General features: G+C 38.9%; 1 protein-coding gene across 3 annotated transcripts in view; it reads left to right on the top strand.

The window, feature by feature from the left end:
- UBE2E3 (ubiquitin conjugating enzyme E2 E3) overlaps positions 1–18764 on the top strand; it is an 89962-nt gene that overhangs the window by 27133 nt on the left and 44065 nt on the right. The gene's annotated exons all lie outside the window — the stretch shown is intronic.

The following is an 18764-nucleotide window of genomic DNA, read 5'->3' on the forward strand; positions in this document are numbered from 1 at the left end:
ATAGACATGTCAGTTTGTGTTTGTTCCCCAAGCATATCCTGAAAATAAAATACAGTGTGTGTTTAGTCTCTAGTCTGGCTTTTTAAAGTAGGGGTTGACAGGTCAAGATATAATCAATTTAAACTTTGGCCTTAGTGATAAAATCACCAGTTGTGACATCATGGCTCTCTACAGTATAGATTCATATGATTGCTGTACCAGTCAAGCAGTTATTTTGTATCAGGGTTTTGTTTTTCAACGTGAGATTCGGCTGGGTTTCTTGAACAATTACTATCGCTGTGCATTATTCCAAGTCTCACAAAAGTCTTATGGATGTTATTATCACTTTAAGAAAACTGAGGCAGAGAGAGAAAATAATTGTCTAGGATCACACAGTTGGTAAAAGATGGAACCAAGATTTGAACTCAGGCATGCTCGCTCCAGAGTTCATGGTCTTTAACTGCTGTGCGACACCGCTCTTGTAATTTGTTAAAGTGGCTAGATGTTTTGGTTGTGTGTGTGGAAATTGAGTACTGTTGGAAAATGCGTTCTTAGTTCCAGCTGAGGTTCGGGTATGTGTACTGCAAACCTGATTGTGTAAGGAGAGGTATCCCGGTGCTCAGCCATTGAGGGGAATGAATGCTGGGGCAGCTCTGGGTTCTGACCAGGTGGTAGCTTGGGCCTGGCTTGTGTGGTGATGAGGGCAGTGCAGTGGGAAGGAAATTCCTCGTGGCTTTAAGTTGGGGAAAGTGTACTTAAAGCGGGTCAAAGGGCACTGAGCATTTTTAAGGCAAGTCGGCTTCTTACAGGAGACATTAAATAGTTACTGGGAGGTGGCAGCTTAACCTCTTGAAAGCTAAACTTGAAATAACAATTTGATGGATTATGACCATATATCTTTGACAAGTCATTCCGTCTTATATTACTTGTTCCTCCTCAGAGTAGGCCATAATTTGATTTATTTTACAATGGAAATGTAAAATTAGTTGAATAGAACAACATTGGGTCTTGATGCATTAAATACTATGGCAATGCAAAAAATACCATAGCAGTGTTAAAGGTGGTTGTTCTACAACAGTATATTTTATATTATTTGTATAAAATGAAGGAAGAAGTTATTTCTCTTAGCTAACTTTTTTTTTTTTTTTTTTTGCCATACCTCATGGGTTCTGCACAGCTTATGAGATCTTAGTTCTTCTAGAAGGGATGAAACCCATGCCCTCAGCAGTGAAAATGTAGAGTCCTAATCTTTGGATCACCAGGGAATTCCCTTTTTTAGCCAACTCTTGACTTTTTTGTCACCTGTCTACTCCTTTTGAAAGAATGCTTTATCTAATTCCTGATTTTCTTCAGTAATTAATACTAATGTGATATTTTTCTAGGCATGTAATATTTTTCATGTTGAGTCATTGAGCACATTATAAAATAAGTGAATGAAAAATGAATTATCTTTTCCTCCATTTATCTTCAAAGCCACTCTAAATTACTATCATATTGCCTTAGTCTATTGTAGTATATAACTGTCTGAATTCATGAACAAATATAAATTACTTCCTTTCAGTGTTTCTCTTTTCAAGTGTTGATTGCGAATGTTCCTTCTGACTCCGGTACTGTAAAGTATGTGCTAATACTCATTTATTTAGGAAATGTAAGAAACACCATTTTAAGGATTTGCAGGGTGGTAGTTCAGTTCAGTTCAGTTCAGTCGCTCAGTCGTGTCCGACTCTTTGCGACCCCATGAATCGCAGCACGCCAGGCCTCCCTGTCCATCACCAACTCCCGGAGTTCACTCAGACTCCCGTCCATCGAGTCAGTGATGCCATCCAGCCATCTTATGCTCTGTCGTCCCCTTCTCCTCCTGCGCCCAATCCCTCCCAGCATCAGAGTCTTCTCCAGTGAGTCAACTCTTCACACGAGGTGGCCAAAGTACTGGAGTTTCGGCTTTAGCATCATTCTCCTCCAAAGAAATCCCAGGGTTGATCTCCTTCAGAATGGACTGGCTGCAAGGTGGTATTAATAAAGGAAATTGGCATTTAGCTATGTTCTAAATGCTTTTTTATCATAAAGATACAATTTATGATTTTTAATAAGCTTGCCAGTTTCTTTGATATAGTTTTGTTCATCAGTTGTCCTCTCAGCGTATCTGCATTTTCATGTCGTCAATACTATTTCTGTTTTCTTCTAGACAGATACATGGCTGTAATGGGTTCCAGTCACATTCTTTTTTTTTTTTTTTTTTTTTAGTTCTATGCTTTTTGAATCTTGATAATATTTCACCAACTAGGAACAGTAAGATGAAAGTCTGCTGAAGTATTAATTCTGGCATGGTGCTGGTACAGTAATTAGAGGATATTTATTTGTGGTAGACAATATTCTTGTGTATTATTACTTTATGTTTCTCTATATAGTTCTAATTTTCATTCAGAGATCAGTAGAAGGGTCAGTACCCCAGAGCTGTTAATGGCTTAGTTGCTTAGTTGTGTGCAGCTCTTCCAACACCATGGACTGTAGCCCGCCAGGCTCCTCTGTCCATGAGATTTCCCAGGCAAGAATCCTGGGGTGGGTTGCCGTGTCCTTCTCCAGGGGATCCTCACGACCCAGGGGTCAAACCCACGACTCCTGCATTACAGGTGGATTCTTCACCACCAGGTCACCAGGGAAGCCCCTAGAACTGTTGACTGGCATATTATTGTACTCCTGTTTTTTGTTTGTCCTGTCCTTTGTAATATTGAAGGATTATTTTTTGAGGTGGTTGCTTTTAGATGCTTTCTTTTTAAAATAAAGAGATGAGAGTAGTGGCTGATATTCTTGGCTGTCAGAGAAGTCAGAGGGGTGTTCACGTATTTCCAGGTGTGCCTGCCTGCCTGCTCTGCATCTTTCTGTGTGCTCCTCAGGAATAACACTGCTGTTACTGCTAAAGGGAGACCCTCTGCAGGAGCTAGGCAGGTTTTTAATATTTCTATCAGATCGAAAATCGTCCCCACTATGGTGTAAAAATGCTGCTAGGATTGGCATTGTTTTAGGTTTTGATCATTGTTTCGTGGCTCCCAAGAATGGTTTCAGAAGTTGCATGTGAACTTGATTTTCACAGTTAGACATAAAAGGAAAACAGTAGCTACTAGAATTTCTCTCAGTGTCATGTTCTATTTTTCCTTCTTCTCTGTTTGGATAAATAGTATTTCCTAGTGGGACTTAAGAATAAAACTGCCTTTGACTGTTTTAGGGGAAAAACGGCCCTTTCTGATAAAAAGTGTGATGTTACAGAGGATTGACTATATGTACCTCCTGTGTGTAGTTTTTGTTGTATTCTCTTCTTTTTGCATTTTACATGGATGCACTTGCTGGCAATATTCATATCTGTCTCAGCCTGCTGTGTGTCTTGGGTGCCTCTGCAGAAGTGAGCCTACTGATTTCTTTGTTAGTGAGTGCCCTGAGTTAGGACTTGCTACTGAAGACTTACTACTTCAACTGCACATCATAAAAGACAGGGCCTTGGTGGACTTACCTACTATTAGCCCCCAGTGTTGTTAGTAAGTAGAATCAAGGAGTGATTTAGTGACTTGGCATGAGGTCTCCTTTTTTGATCAGAGCCAGAACAAAAGCTCCAGACCAGTGTTCTTTGTAGTGCTCCTCAAGCAAAATATTCTTTTAGCAAGATAACCCAGTAGCTGCAAAGAAAGCATGATACAGAAACGTCATTTCTCCCTGTATTAGTTGCCAGGTAATGTTCTTCCATTCTTTAGCTTTCATCTTAATGCCAGCTTTGTATGAGCTATAACAGTTCAATCACTGAGATCCTCTGGCAAGTAGTGTTAGAAAAATTGTATCATACCATTATTTATTGTTTTATTTGTTTGAAGTGAATGAGCCATGTATCTTACTTTTAACTGCTTTTAGGAAGAACAAATAATAAAGATTGGCTATAACATTTTTTCCAACTATTTAATTTCAAAATATGGACAGTTATTTCTGTTTATTTGTTCTTAAATTCCCTGAGAGAGTTTTATTAGGAAAAGTGGACTCCATAGAATACATCATGTTTTCCTATCCATTTAGTATTTTCAGAATTAAACTTTGATTTTATGTGTAAGGGCAGCTCTATTTTGTTCCGCTCTGAGGTAAAGGACTCAGTTACTAGGTTGGAGGGGAGAAATTAATTATTGTCTTCTTTTGAGAGAAAGTAGTGTGATTACCAGCTACAGATTTGTTTTGTCCTTTGCCAAGAATGACAGTTTTTAATAGTATATGCATTCCTTTTTTGTGAGGCAATCCTGATTAGATTAACATCAGTTAGATTGGTTTTTTAACATATATGTTACATATAATAGTGTGTGCTGGGAATTTTCAGACACAAGTCAGGCACATATTTTGTCTTATTGAGTAGATAGAGCACCACAGATATTTGTCCCTTATAATTGTCATTTGAATTAGTATTGTCTGCTGATTAACATTATTTCCTAAGTAGTTTTCTGTATATTTAGGTGCTTCACTGGCCTTTAAACAGTCATGGTTATGGTAGGGGGAGGGGTGGGTGTGTTTGTATACACAAACATACATGTGTGTGTGCACTCTCATGGATTCATGTTTATGTATGTATAATTGATTTTAAGTCATTTGTCTTACAACTACACATTGTCAGATAAGTGCACAGAGGTTTTAACGTTTAAAAATATCTTTGTTATGCCTGAAGACAGTTTGGAAGATCTGACCAGTTTTAAAAAAAAAAAGCAGTATATTCTATGTACACTAATAGTTTGATAAACACACATATATACCCCATATCAGTATGTATGTTTTATATACATATATATAAAATTAATATATCCGTTTTGGATTAAGGTCTTAAGTCATTTGATGATGTCACACTTTAGAATAAAGTTTTATTCTTATCTAATAACAGATTTGTAGTTGTGAATTTAGAGATATTGATTAACATTGACATTTCTCGTCTTGAATATTTCTGGAGTCCCTACTGTGGTATTAGACATCACTTGGTGTTGAGAATATAGTAGTGAAGAAGTCAGGCTTTGTCTCTGTCATTGTTTAGTCAGGAGGACGCATATATTGATTTTTCATTGTAAATGTGTTAAGCCCAATGAAGGGAAAATGTGATAGGTGCTATAAGGCGTTCTGTTAGCTATGGATTGCTGCTCAGTAAATTACCCCACAACTCGGTGGTTAAAATAGCAAACGTGATTATCTCATACTTGCTAGTCAAGAATTTGGAGAGGATTAGCTGAGTGATTCTGGCTGGTTAAAAATCTTCCATGAAGTTGCAGTATCAGCAGGCTCTAGTTATTTGCAGGCTTGATTAGATTGGAGGACCCATTTTCGAGATGGCTCACTCATATAGCTGTTGGCAGGAGGCCTTAGTTCTTTACCACATAGGCCTCTCTATAGGCTGCTTAAATTCCTTATAACATAGCAGCTCACTGCCTGCAGCATAAGCGATGGGGGGAGGGAGTTGGAGTGTGGCTTCTCCATGTGGCCTGGGTTTCCTTAAAACATAAAGGCTGAGGTTCAAGAGCAAGCATTCTGAGAGAGGCAGAGAGAGAACTCTAGATGGAAGCCACATTGCCTTTTCTGACCTAGTCTTAGAAGTCATACAGCGTTATTTCTGCTGCATTCTGCTTATCAAGGTAGTTTCAAAATCCTACCCAAATTCAAGAAAAGAGAAACAAACCATACCTCTTAATGGGGAATGGGAGGGTTCTGGAAAAAGTATTTGGACCACAGCACCAATGGAGTCATTTTTGAAAAATACAGTCTGCTGCAGAAGGGAGAGGAGGGGAGGACACTGAGAGATCAGTGACATCACTTCCAGGAGGGAGATGATAGTAGCGGCAGTGTGGGTGGGAAGAAGTGAGCACGTGTAAGAGGCATGCCAGAAGGATGGGCAGAACCTAGTGATTGGAAAGCTATGGGTGGTAAAGACGGGCTGTTAAAGAGGTTCCTGTGTTCAGACGTAAACAGTCAAGTGGATTTGGTGCTGTATTCTGGGATGGGAAATCTTATATGAAGACCAAAGTGGGGGTTTGGAAATTTTGTTTTCAGGGGTTGTGGTTGTGATGGACTGAGTTGGGAAGATTCTAGGTTCATTTCTAAACAGTCTGAGTTTGAGTGATAAGATGAGGGACATTCATCAGGAATGGAATGCTGCAAGTCTAGCTCAGAGAAGCAGTTTGGGCTGGAAATAAATATTTGAGAATTTCAGGTATATAGATTGCAAAAGGTATGCGTAAGTTCACTTTGGTAAATGTAAACTGAGAAGATAAAAAGGCAGGGGAAAGGTTCTAAGGAATGTCATCTGTAAATGACTGATGAGAGACAGCATCAGCGAATGGACTGAAAAGGACCTGCCTGAGAGGAAGAAAACCAGAAGCAAATGAGTATGTTCAGGAAGTCTAAGGAAGACAGCATTTCAAGAGTGCATCAAGGTCAAGTAACTTGAGGGTTTAATGTGTTTTGTGGATTTGGCCTCTCGGAGGTGACATTAGCAGAATGGCTTTTGGAGAGGAGTGGAAGTGAAGACACTTTAAGCGGTGTAAGAAGTGAATGGGAAGGGCAGCGTGGAGATCTCTGGCGAGGCGGCTCTTTTAAGAAGGACGGTTAGGAGGAGGGGAGAGGGGCTGAGGCCAGTAGCTGTAGAGGAAAATGAAGGAAAGAGTTTTTGTGTTTTTTGTTTCAATTAAAAATTTTCCCTTTTAAATGGAAAGGGCTTGACACTTTAAATGTTTATTTAGTAATCTAGAGAGGTATATAAAAGATAGGATGAACCAAGGGCCCAGAGAGAAAGAAATCTCTTTGTGTTAGAGGCCTGAGCCTGGAAATACCAGGACAGTTTAGAGAAGAGGTGGGTTTGGGACTAGCAACTTGGATACCATCTTAGGACTTGATCATAAACAAGATGAGGGAGAGAGTGAGGAAAACCTGGGTCTGATTTAAAAGAGAGCTTAGGGTAGAAGACCGAACTAAACCATGGATCAGTTCAGTTCAGTTCAGTTCAGTCGCTCAGTCGTGTCCGACTCTTTGTGACCCCATGAATCGCAGCACGCCAGGCCTCCATGTCCATCACCAACTCCCGGAGTTCACTCACACTCACGTCCATCGAGTCGGTGATGCCATCCAGCCATCTCATCCTCTGTTGTCCCCTTCTCCTCCTGCCCCCAATCCCTCCCAGCATCAGGGTCTTTTCCAGTGAGTCAACTCTTCACATGAGGTGGCCAAAGTATTGGAGTTTCAGCTTTAGTATCAGTCCTTCCAGTGAACACCCAGGACTGATCTGCTTTAGGATGGACTGGTTGGATCTCCTTGCAGTCCAAGGGACTCTCAAGAGTCTTTTCCAACACCACAGTTCAAAAGCCCTGATAATAAGAAAGCCTGGAACTGAGGGTGGAATACTCCCTGGGACAGGGGGAAAGAGCATAGAGCCTAAAGGAGGGCCAAAGGAATTGGGAAATCTGGAAGAAGCATAGCACTGGGAGCTCAGATTGGAGGAGGGCAGTGGCCAGGACTCTCAGGAGATTGAGGAAGTGTTCAGGTGAAGTCTGAGGCCCAAGGGGGTCCCATGGAATGAGTAAGGGTAGGACCAGTGAGGGCAGCTCAGAAATAAAAGTTTAGAGGTGGGTACATCTCAGATTGGGACATGTCAGGGCTTAGGATGGGGAACCAAGTATGAGTCTCTCTTGTATGAGGCCAACAATTTCCCACTAAGACTGGACCATGGATTCTTCAGTTTGGGCAGTTTTCTCCAAGGGGAGATAGTTGGCATGTTGTTCAGTTGCTAAGTCGTGTCTGACTCTTTAAGACCACATGGACTGCAGCACACCAGGCTTCCCTGTCCTTCACTGTCTCCCAGAGTTTGCTCAGACTCAAGCCCATTGAGTTGGTGACGCCGTCCAAACATCCCATCCTTTGTCTCCCCTTCTCCTCCTGCCTTCAGTCTTACACAGCATCAGAGTCTTTTCCAGTGAGTCAGCTCAGGTGGTCAGGGTACTGGAGCCTCAGCTTCAGCATCAGTCCTTCCAGTGACTATCCAGGGTTGATTTCCTTTGAGGTTGATTGGTTTGATCTCCTTTGAGGTTGATTGGTTTGATCTCCTTGTTGTCCAAGGGACTCTCAAGAGTCTTCTCCCACATGAGAGCCCAAAAGCGTCAATTCTTCGGCATGTATACAGTCAAAATTATCACTTACATATGTAGTAGTGTATACACTACCCTTTGGGTAATGGTGACTGAGTCTAGATTTGAGTCATCTGTCCCTTTCAGCTCTGGGTTCTTTCTTGGTCTGTTTTGTGTAGAAGTACTTAGTTTAAATAATACTTATATCCAGGAGTGAAAGAGGAGAGTGAAAAAGTTGGCTTAAAGCTCAACATTCAGAAAACAAAGATCATGGCATCTGGTCCCATCACTTCATGGGAAATAGATGGGGAAACAGGGGAAACAATGTCAGACTTTATTTTGGGGGGCTCCAAAATCACTGCAGATGGTGACTGCAGCCATGAAATTAAAAGATGCTTACTCCTTGGAAGGAAAGTTATGATCAACCTAGATAGCATATTGAAAAGCAGAGACATTACTTTGCCAACAAAGGTCCATCTAGTCAAGGCTATGGTTTATCCAGTGGTCATGTATGGATGTGAGAGTTGGACGGTGAAGAAAGCTGAGCACTGAAGAATTGATGCTTTTGAACTGTGGTGTTGGAGAAGACTCTTGAGAGTCCCTTGGACTGCAAGGAGATCCAACCAGTCCATTCTAAAGGAGATCAGTCCTGGGTGTTCTTTGGAAGGACTGATGCTAAAGCTGAAACTCCAATACTTTGGCCACCTCATGAGAAGAGTTGACTCATTGGAAACGACCCTGATGGTGGGAGGGATTGGGGGCAGGAGGAGAAGGGGACAACAGAGGATGAGATGGCTGGATGGCATCACCAACTCGATGAACATGAGTTTGAGTAAACTCCAGGAGTTGGTGATGGACAAGGAGGCCTAGCGTTCATGGGATCACAAAGAGTCGGACACGACTGAGCAACTAAACTGAACTGATATCCAGGATATTCCTTCAACCTGCCTCATCTTTCACCTCCCAGCTAGAAATGGGGCTTTGATAGCTAGAGGATATGGGACCTGGGCTGCCTTGCTAAAGAGCATTTGACCCGTCAGGCTGAGTCCTCCTGACTGCTGCCTCACTGCTGATTTTCTTGGTTATAGGAATCCCATCTTTCATGTTGTCAAATATCGTTTTCCAACTTGCAAGCTGGGTTTACTTTTCTCTCGATTTCCTTTCAACAGTATCTGTGCTTTCTGGTTTCTCTTTGTACCTGGAAGATCACCCTAGTTGATTTTGTTGTTCATAATGAGACTGCCACAGTGGCTTTGCTTTGGTTTCATTCATGCCTGTTGGACTTTCATTTGCTTTGCTCTTGGTACGAGTTGGTTATCTCTAAAATGAATATTCTTAAATAACTAATAAGAAAGGTTATATTACACTAGTACTTTATGTCAGTAAAATCTAAGGAACACTGTTTATATTTAAAGATTCTGTCTCTCAGAGGGCTATGATGTACATGCAAATGTGATGCACGTGCATATATGAACACACAAGCACCCACGTTTACACACGTGGTTAATATTTTCACCTATACACATAATGTATTTGACCTATAGGAAGACAGAGTGTTTATACTGTGTGTCTTTTGGGGTTGGATGTGGCTCTGTGTGTGCACCTGTATACACATGCACATACTTCCGTGTGGATGATCCACTCATTATTAATTTTTTTGCTGAAGGATCCAGGGGAGTGTAGACAGTTAAAACTGTGCCTGTCTTACGTGCTGACAGCTCTGTATTTTGTTTCAGTTTCTTAATGTTTGTTCTTTTATTAGATCTTTTAATAAGAAGGTTCTGAACAACTTGAAGGAAGTCTTTTTAATTGCAGGAGTTAGGGCTTTTTCATTCTGATATTCCCTTTTGTTAGGTTTCTTCATCTTTGATTTGATAACAGTGGTAATCAGTTAATGGGCATAGTGTAGTAATACAACATATATAATTTTTTCCTCCAGTATCTGGAGGATCTAGAAAAGCTCATGTCTCTTGCATAGGGGAGAATCATTTTCCAGATAGACGATTATCTGGGCTAGGAGCAGGAGAGATCTGGGTTCTCTGGTCTCAGATTTTTTCATTGTTAAATGAGGAGATTGGAAATATTAAAACTGAAGTTTCTTTGTAGCTCTGAAATGTATGAGTATATGGGTTTGTGTGAAATTCTTAGTTGACAGACATTAAGTCATTGGAACATGTTCAGCTGTTGCTCAAAATTTACTCCCTGTAAATGTTACTCAGAAGCATGTTTACTTTTCATTAATCTCTCTTTCTTGTCTACAGTATATACTTTCATACTTTGAAAATGCACTGTGCAGTGGCCTTTTTAACTTCTTGTTTCAAGTTGTTGCTTTAGAAAGCACAGCATGGGTTTTATTTTCATTTTGCATTTTGAAGGAATCATAGTAACTACAGAACTTTTAGGAGTAGGGAGCTTCATTTATAATTACATAAAAATTTATTTTCATCTGAGGGTGCAGTGTACTGTTTTTTGTTGTTTTTTAGTCTATTTACTTAGTGGGTTTTTTTTTTTTTTTTTAAGGTTGATATATTAGTTCCTTTGGGCTGCTGTAACAAAAATATCAGAAACTGGGTGACTTTACACACAGATTTATTGTCTAACAGAGAGAATAGAGACTAGAAGTTCTTGAAAACAAGTAGTAGGCAAGACCATGCTCCTTCTGAAACCTGTAGGAGAGATTCTTCCCTTGCCCAGCCTAGTCTCTGCTGTTCGCAGGCAGTCCTTGGCATCCCTTGCCTTGTTTTCATAGATGCATCATTTCAATTTCTGCCTGTATTATCACATGGCCAGCTTTTCCTTGAGTGTCTCTGTATCTCTTCTCAAAACGCTAGAAGCCATATGGAATTAAGGGTCCATTATTCTCCAGTATGACTTTGTCTTAACTAATTATTTCTGCAGTGACTTATTTCTTTTTTTTTAGTATCATTTTTCTAGATTCCATGTATATGCATTAGAATACAATATTTATCTTTCTTTTTCTGATTTCACTCTGCGTAATAGATTCTAGGTTCATCCACCTCATTAGAACTGACTCAAAGTGTTCCTTTTTATGGCCGAGTAATATTCCATTGTGTGTACCACAACTTCCCTGTCCGTTCATCTGTTGATGGACATCTAGGTTGCTTCAGCGTTATAGCTATTGTAAATAGCGCTGCAGTGAACAGTGGGATACGTGTGTCTTTCTCAATTTTGTTTTCCTCAGGGTATATGCCTAGGAGTGGGATTCCTGAGCATATGGTGGTTTTATTCCTAGTTTTTTAAAGAATCTCCATACCATCTTCCATAGTGGCTGTATCAATTTACATTCCCACCAACAGTGCAAAAGCATTCCCTTTTTTCCACACCCTCTCCAGCATTTATTGTTTGTAGACTTTTTGATGATGCCCATTCTGACTGGTGTGAGGTGATATCTTATTGTAGTTTTGATTTGCATTTCTCTAATAATGAGCGATGTTGAGCATCTTTTCATCTGTATGTCTTCTTTGGAGAAATGTCTGTTTAGGTCTTTTCCCACTCTTGACTGGATTGTTTGTTTTTCTGTATTGAGTTGCATGTATATTTTGAGCTGCTTGTATATTTTGGAGATTACTCCTTTGTCAGTTGTTTCATTCGCTGCTATTTTCTCCCACTCTGAGGGCTGTTGCTAATTATGGTCGCATTCTGTGGTACTGTAGGTTAGGACTTCAACATATAGGGGATGGGGGCAAAGTTCAACATATAATAGTTGATAAGATTATGATTGTAAGTACGAATGTACTAAAACCAGATTATTGTTGTCTTGTTCCTTATTTCATAAATCTTTCAACATTGCCACTACCACCTTTCCATCTGCTGAGCAAATGTTACTGAATTCCCTTTGGTTCTGGTATCTAAGAACAAATAAAAGGCTTAACTGTAGATTCAGAGAAATGCTAAAACTAGTTTTCATATAAAGTTAACAGAAGGTGAATAGTTAGAAGTAAATAATAAACAAGAAAACAATAGTAGGTAGTCATAGGAAGTAGAAAGCTTTAAATTCACCTTAACATATCCAGGAATTCTTAATATATCCAGGTATCCTTAACATATCAGGAATCCTTTGATGTGAGTATAAAATGTAGTGATACGGTTGTAGCTGACAGGGTAGATTACAATCCTAATTAAAATTTTAGATTCAGAGAATGATAAAATGTGGAAAAGAAAAAGGGGACTTTATCCTTCCTGTTTCATAATATTTTATTTGGGAATGTTTCAGTATTTGAATGTATAAGCATTTGAAACTAATGAAAGGGTTATTGTATACTCTGTGTCAATAATTTTATAGACTTCTGTGCATAGAAAGCAGTAATTATTTCAGGAAAGGTGGTTTAATGGGTACGACAATATGTAGTAGTTAATTGCTACAGCAGTATACCACTCTGTGGACGTACACGTATAATAACATAGTCGGAATTTAAAAACCATGAGATTGGTTAAGATTGTGGTGTTTACTGGCAGCAGGCTATTAATTCCAGTGGAGTGGTGTTCTCCCTCTTGAAATTATTTATTCATTTAAAGTACATTTTTCTGTCCTTATTCAAGTTCTTAAAGTTAATTATTCACATAATTGCAAACCCCAACCACCCCCTAGTTACAATTTTTCTTCTTAGATGTGCTGTTTCTACTCTATCTGTGGTCGTGGAACCAAATAAAGGAATTCAGTAATGTTTTGTTTTAACTTCAGTAGTATTTGAGGCTATGGGTTTCTTCTTGTAGACTAATTATCTACTTCTATTAGTTTATACTTTTTTTTTTCCAAGGTTCATATGTAGGTTGGGAAATGTTTTTTGGATTTTTTTTTAACCTAAATGATTTCTAAGTGTATCTGCAGGTTCAGAGTAACAGTCCTGAGAATCCATGACTTTGGTCTTCCTTATGCGTGAAATCACTAGTTTTTCTCTTTTGATCAGTTCTTTCTTTAAGAGTAAAAGCTACCCTGTGTCACTCGCACAGGGTGAAAAATAAAGTAATGGTGTGTGTATCATTTTGGAAATTGTATAACATAGTAAGATGTTGTTAATGATATTAGAACTTAAATGAGAATGTCCTGTGTGATGTCCTGTGATCAACATTTGTTATGGTGTAAATATACTGTGAATCTAGGAATTATGGACTGCTTTTTTTAAAAATGAATATTTAATAGTTACATGATGGTTGTGAAATTTTAACATTTTCATTAAGATTGTCTTTAAAATAAGACTAAGTTTATTAGTTCCATCCATTTCAGGAAGATTTATCAGATGGTTTGAAAATGAAATTCGGTCAGTTTCCAGCATTTGCAGTGGTTATATTCTTTAGCATTGCCACAAACACTGAAGTAGTGAACAGTGAACCACTGTTCCTAAAGGAAATACAATGTTAGGTTCCTGCGACCTCTGGTTACATTTTCGTCAACAGATGAATGCATGGCTTTGTATTTTTATTTAAAGATAACCTTATCTATAGTGTTGATCCATTAACCTTGAACCTGTGGCCAGTAGCCCTGCAACTCATGCCTGAAGCGAGCGTATGTAACACATATATTTTCTTAGGGCATTTCAGAGCCTTCTTGTATTTAGGGATAGACACTAGATAGACTTTGGTACTGTGTTTGGGGGCCATTTCAAACAGCAAGGGCCCCCTCAAGAAAGCGCAAAAACTGGGAAAAATAGGTGCTAAATAGACCATGAAAAGAGCACTTGTTTACAGTATGAGAGCTGAAACAGAAAGGCAGGGTGTTGTCTTGTTTTGTCTTAGCTGAAACAATTTTTTTGCCACTGCACATGCCTTGATTGACTGCAGAAGCACAGCTAGTATTGATTTTGGGTAGTAGGTGAATTCAAATACAGAATCCATGAACAAATGATCATCTGTCTTAATTGCTAAAATTAAGAAATTAAAATAATTTGTCTTAATTTCTAAAATTTATGTTTATGATAAATATTACATCCTCTATCTTTGTCTCCTGATTTCTCAAACGATATAGCCACAGAATATCCATTACCAATGGTATTATATTAAATAATATAATGTTTTACCTTTTCATTTGATGCTAAATCTGCTACCCAGAATCACGAGATGCTGTGTGGCATCAGAAAGATGACAGAGGGCTTTGGCCCCGTGACTAGTGTGGGCATCCCTTACACTGCTCGACTCGGCAGTAGCTAAACAACTCCACTCTGATAACCTCTGGGTAATTGTGGGCATAAAAATCAGAGACATGCATTGTAGCAAGCGGATTAAGAGCACGGACTCTCTCTCGGTAGGATCAGCTACTAGAAGTGTGACTTTAGTTCTGTTAAGTTTTTGTGTCTCAGTTTCTTTTTTAAAATGAAAATAATAATACAATCATGATTTAGGTGTGAGAATTAAACAAACCAGTACATATTATTGTTGTTTACTCTCTAAGTTGTGTTCGACTCTTCTGCGACCCCATGGACTGTAGCCCGCCAGGCTCCTTCGTCCACAGGATCTCCCAGGCAAGAATAGTGGAGTGGCTTGCCATTTGCTTCTCCAGGGGATCTTTCTGACCCAAGGATCAAACCTGCGTCTCCTGCACTGGCAGGCGGATTCTTTACCGCCACCAGGGAAGCCCCGAACTAACACATAGAACATACTTAAAAATTGTGCCTATCACTTAAGTTACTGCTCAGTGAATGTTAGCTGTCATCATATTATGATTACTATTATCATCCTTAATTTAAGGACACCCTTTTTATTCCTTGCTGCCCTCACTGTCATGAGTGATTAGAGCAATTGAACATCCTGTCCTTTGTAGATAATTTGCCATACTTGTGACCTCTCCCAGCACTCCTGTTTGTCATCCATCTGATTAGTCGCTCCCTACCCTTTTACCCTCTTTTTGTAAGAGGTTAGGAAGGGGAAGAGAGAAAGATGTATGTTCAGTCCTCCATTATGAGCCAGAAGTTGATATGGGGACTTTAGCAATGAGTCACCAAAGGATTACTTAAAAATATATATTTATTAATATGTTCATAGTAGTCTTTTGACTGACTTGTTCTTAGAAAATGGTTGACAGTGTATGAAAGATTGTCTCTTAAAGTGAATAAATGATGGCTTATGTTAAGAGTTGATCAGGGAGGAGTGAGAGACTGCATCCTTCTATCCTACATCCTACAGTCATTCAGCTTGTATGAAAAATAACGCAGAGAAGCCTTCAGTAGGAAGGAACGTTTAATGAAGTATTTTAGAAACTGAGTTTCAGCCATGAAATGGCCAGGCAATAACGAAATTAGGTAAAGCTACAATAAAATAGAGTTATAGAACTATAAATTATACTTTGACTTTTTCCCTCAGTTTATTTTCAGACTTCACATCATATATACACACAATATTATTGTGTATAAAATATTATAAAGTTGTAATTGTGATATGCTACTGTGTAGATAGGAGTCAGTGTTACGTCCAGTTTTTCTCAGCATTTTGTTATGAAAATGTTTAAATGTACAGCAAAGCTAAAATTCTGTAGTAACTTCTTGTATGCCCACCACTTAAAGGTGTCTGTGTATTTTTACTTAGGATTCAATTCAGTTCAGTCGCTCAGTCGTGTCTGACTCTTCACGACCCCATGAATTGCAGCATGCCAGGCCTCCCTGTCCCTCACCAACTCCCAGAGTTTACTCAAACTCACGTCCATCAAGTCGGTGATGCCATCCAGCCATCTCATCCTCTGTCATCCCCTTCTCCTCCTGCCCCCGATCCCTCCCAGCATCAGGGTCTTTTCCAGTGAGTCAGCTCTTCTCATGAGGTGGCCAAAGTATTGGAGTTTCAGCTTTAGCATCAGTCCTTCCAGTGAACACCCAGGACTGATCTCCTTCAGAATGGACTGGTTGGATCTCCTTGCAGTCCAAGGGACTCTCAAGAGTCCTCTCCAACACCACAGTTCAAACGCATCAATTGTTCGGCGCTCAGTTTTCTTCACAATCCAACTCTCACATCCATACATGACCACTGGAAAAACCATAGCCTTGACTAGACGGACCTTTGTTGGCAAAGTAATGTCTCTGCTTTTTAATGTGCTATGTAGGTTACTTAGGGTAATTTGCTTAAATTGTACTAATTCAGATGGAGTAATTTCTGATGTGTGTTATTTTTCAAAAGTAGGTCTTTCTGATTTGTGTAATATTATTTTATATCAGCTCCACTAGTAAAAACAGAAAAATAGCAAAATAATTCTCATGATTCCATTGACAGGATAGCCAATTTTTAAAAATTGCTAATAAAAATTAGGTCTTTCTGATGCGTGTTATCATATTATTTTATATCAGCTCCACTAGTAAAAGCAGAAAAATAGCAAAATAATTCTCATAATTCCATTGACAGGATAGCCAATTTTTAAAAATTGCTAATAAAAATTTTTATTAGAGTCCAGCATAATCATTTTTTGTGGCTTTTGTAACACGTGGATGGGTTCTGGGATCAAAGTTGGAAGTATTCAGAGAGTTAAAAACATCAAGTAATTTTTAGAATCAACAGTATTTTGAGGTGCAGTTTTGGCTTTAAGGTGGGTCTAGGCATTAGTCTGGAGAAGGCAATGGCACCCCACTCCAGTGTTCTTGCCTGGAAAACCCCATGGACGGACCTGGTGGGCTGCAGTCCATGGGGTCGCACAGAGTCGGACACGACTGAAGCAACTTAGCAGCAGCAGGCGTTAGTCTTCATAGAGATCAGACCACTTTGCTCGATATGCTAAACACTCTCTGAAGTAAATGTGAGAATTAAACCATAAAGAAGGCTGAGGACCGAAGAATTGATGCTTTCGAACTGCGGTGTTGGAGAAGACTCTTGAGAGTCCCTTGGACCGCAAGGAGATCAAATCAGTCAGTCTTAAAGGAAATCAGTCCTGAATATTCATTGGAAGGACTGATGCTGAAGCTGAAACTCCAGTACTTTGGCCACCTAATGCAAAGAGTTGACTCATTGAAAAAGACCCTGATGCTGGGAAAGACTGAAGGTAGGAGGAGAAAGGGATGACAGAGGATAAGGTGATTGGATGGCATCACTGACTCAACAGCCATGAGTTTGAGCAAGCTGTGGGAGATGGTGAAGGACAGGGAGGCCTGGCATGCTGCAGTCCATGGGGTCTCACAGAGTCGAACATGATTGAGCGACTAAATAACAACTCCTAAGTAGACCAGAAACCTTACACTTAATAGTATATAAAACAGCGTAGTAAGTTTACTTTTTGAAAGTGTTTTCATTTTTGTTAGTATTTTTTTTTTGCAAATAAGTACAGTTTGCACAGTATCATTGTGTTGATCTTCGTCACCGAGGATGTTCCCCATTTTTGCCCCTGATAGTTGATGTTCATTTGTGTTCAGCCTTGTTGGGCAAGATAACTTCAATAGTTTCCTTCAGTATTTATTGTGAAAACAGATATAATTGCCTGGAATGTATGCATTTAAAGATTATTAAACAGTTATCTAAGAGGTACCTTTAATCATAGTTGTTAAATGCCACTAGTCATTTTTTTCCGGTTTTAAGTGACTGACATGCTGTGTGACTGAACTTGTCTCAGAAATGATAGAAATATAGGGTCATCATATTAAATTAATTCTGGATTTGAATCACATTATTGTCTGTTAAAATCTTCCAGAGTCACATCTACATAAGTTACCAGTAAAGAATTACTTTAGTGACAATCTGTTAGACGTAATAATAAAGAGAAAAAAAAAGAAAAAAATCAAGTTTACAATTTATCTTCTATAAACAGCTCTAAAGTCAATGTACAGCTCTTCTTTATTTTTAAAACTCTAATATATTTTAAGAGAGCAGGAAATGGATTAAGGAAATTTGTACTTAAACTTGTAGTCAAATTTTATGTAAACTGCATAAAATTTATTTTTAATATTCAAAACTGTTAAAATTTGAGTAATACCAGGAAGTAATTTTATTTTATGTAGAGGATCAGCAGAGTAGTAATAAAATGATAGAACCGAAGAGACTTTTGCTATAGGATCAAGTGTGTTGGTATAATGAATAGCTTTAATTAAAACGGCAGAAAAACTGAAATAGCAAACTCAAATTCTTTGTGAGATTTAGTCAAAAATTGTGAGTAATAATTTGAGGCTAATACTTGAGATGTTTTCATAGAAACAGAGAGACAAGTTTTTAAGGATAGCAAATGTAGATTATATATTCTATAGATTGTTTTGGCAATCTCTTGTAAACTGATTTTATTTAAGATGACATAGAAGAAACCTAAGTAACTTTTTTCAGTTAAATTCTGTGAAAAGACACCTGTGGGCTCTCATAGGGAATTTTTGTTTCTGGTACTTTCTCTATCTTGTTTGTCTGAAGATAAGAAAGAGGCACCTCTGTGGGTCTGTATTTTCTGTGAGGCGGATATTGGATCTTTCAACCATTGTTTGATAATCCTGGGGAAGTGCCCTCCAAAAGTTGAGAAAAGAGAAAGAGATGGGGGTAAAGCTGCATATCAAAGGCGTTAGGTGGGATAGATTTGTGTTTACTAAGCCATTAATTTAAATGTGTGTGTATGACATTTGTTCATCACCACTTCAGGTAGATAACCTCACCTTGATTGGACTGCCTATATCTTCTTTTGATGAGTCTGGTTATGTTTAATTAAATCTGTGGCAGTACTAGGATTGGACCTGCTGTATCTATCAGTAAACTGTCACTGAACTT

The sequence above is a fragment of the Oryx dammah genome, unplaced genomic scaffold (genome assembly GCF_014754425.2).
Source record: "Oryx dammah isolate SB20612 unplaced genomic scaffold, SCBI_Odam_1.1 HiC_scaffold_27, whole genome shotgun sequence".
NCBI classification, from domain to species: Eukaryota; Metazoa; Chordata; class Mammalia; order Artiodactyla; family Bovidae; genus Oryx; species Oryx dammah.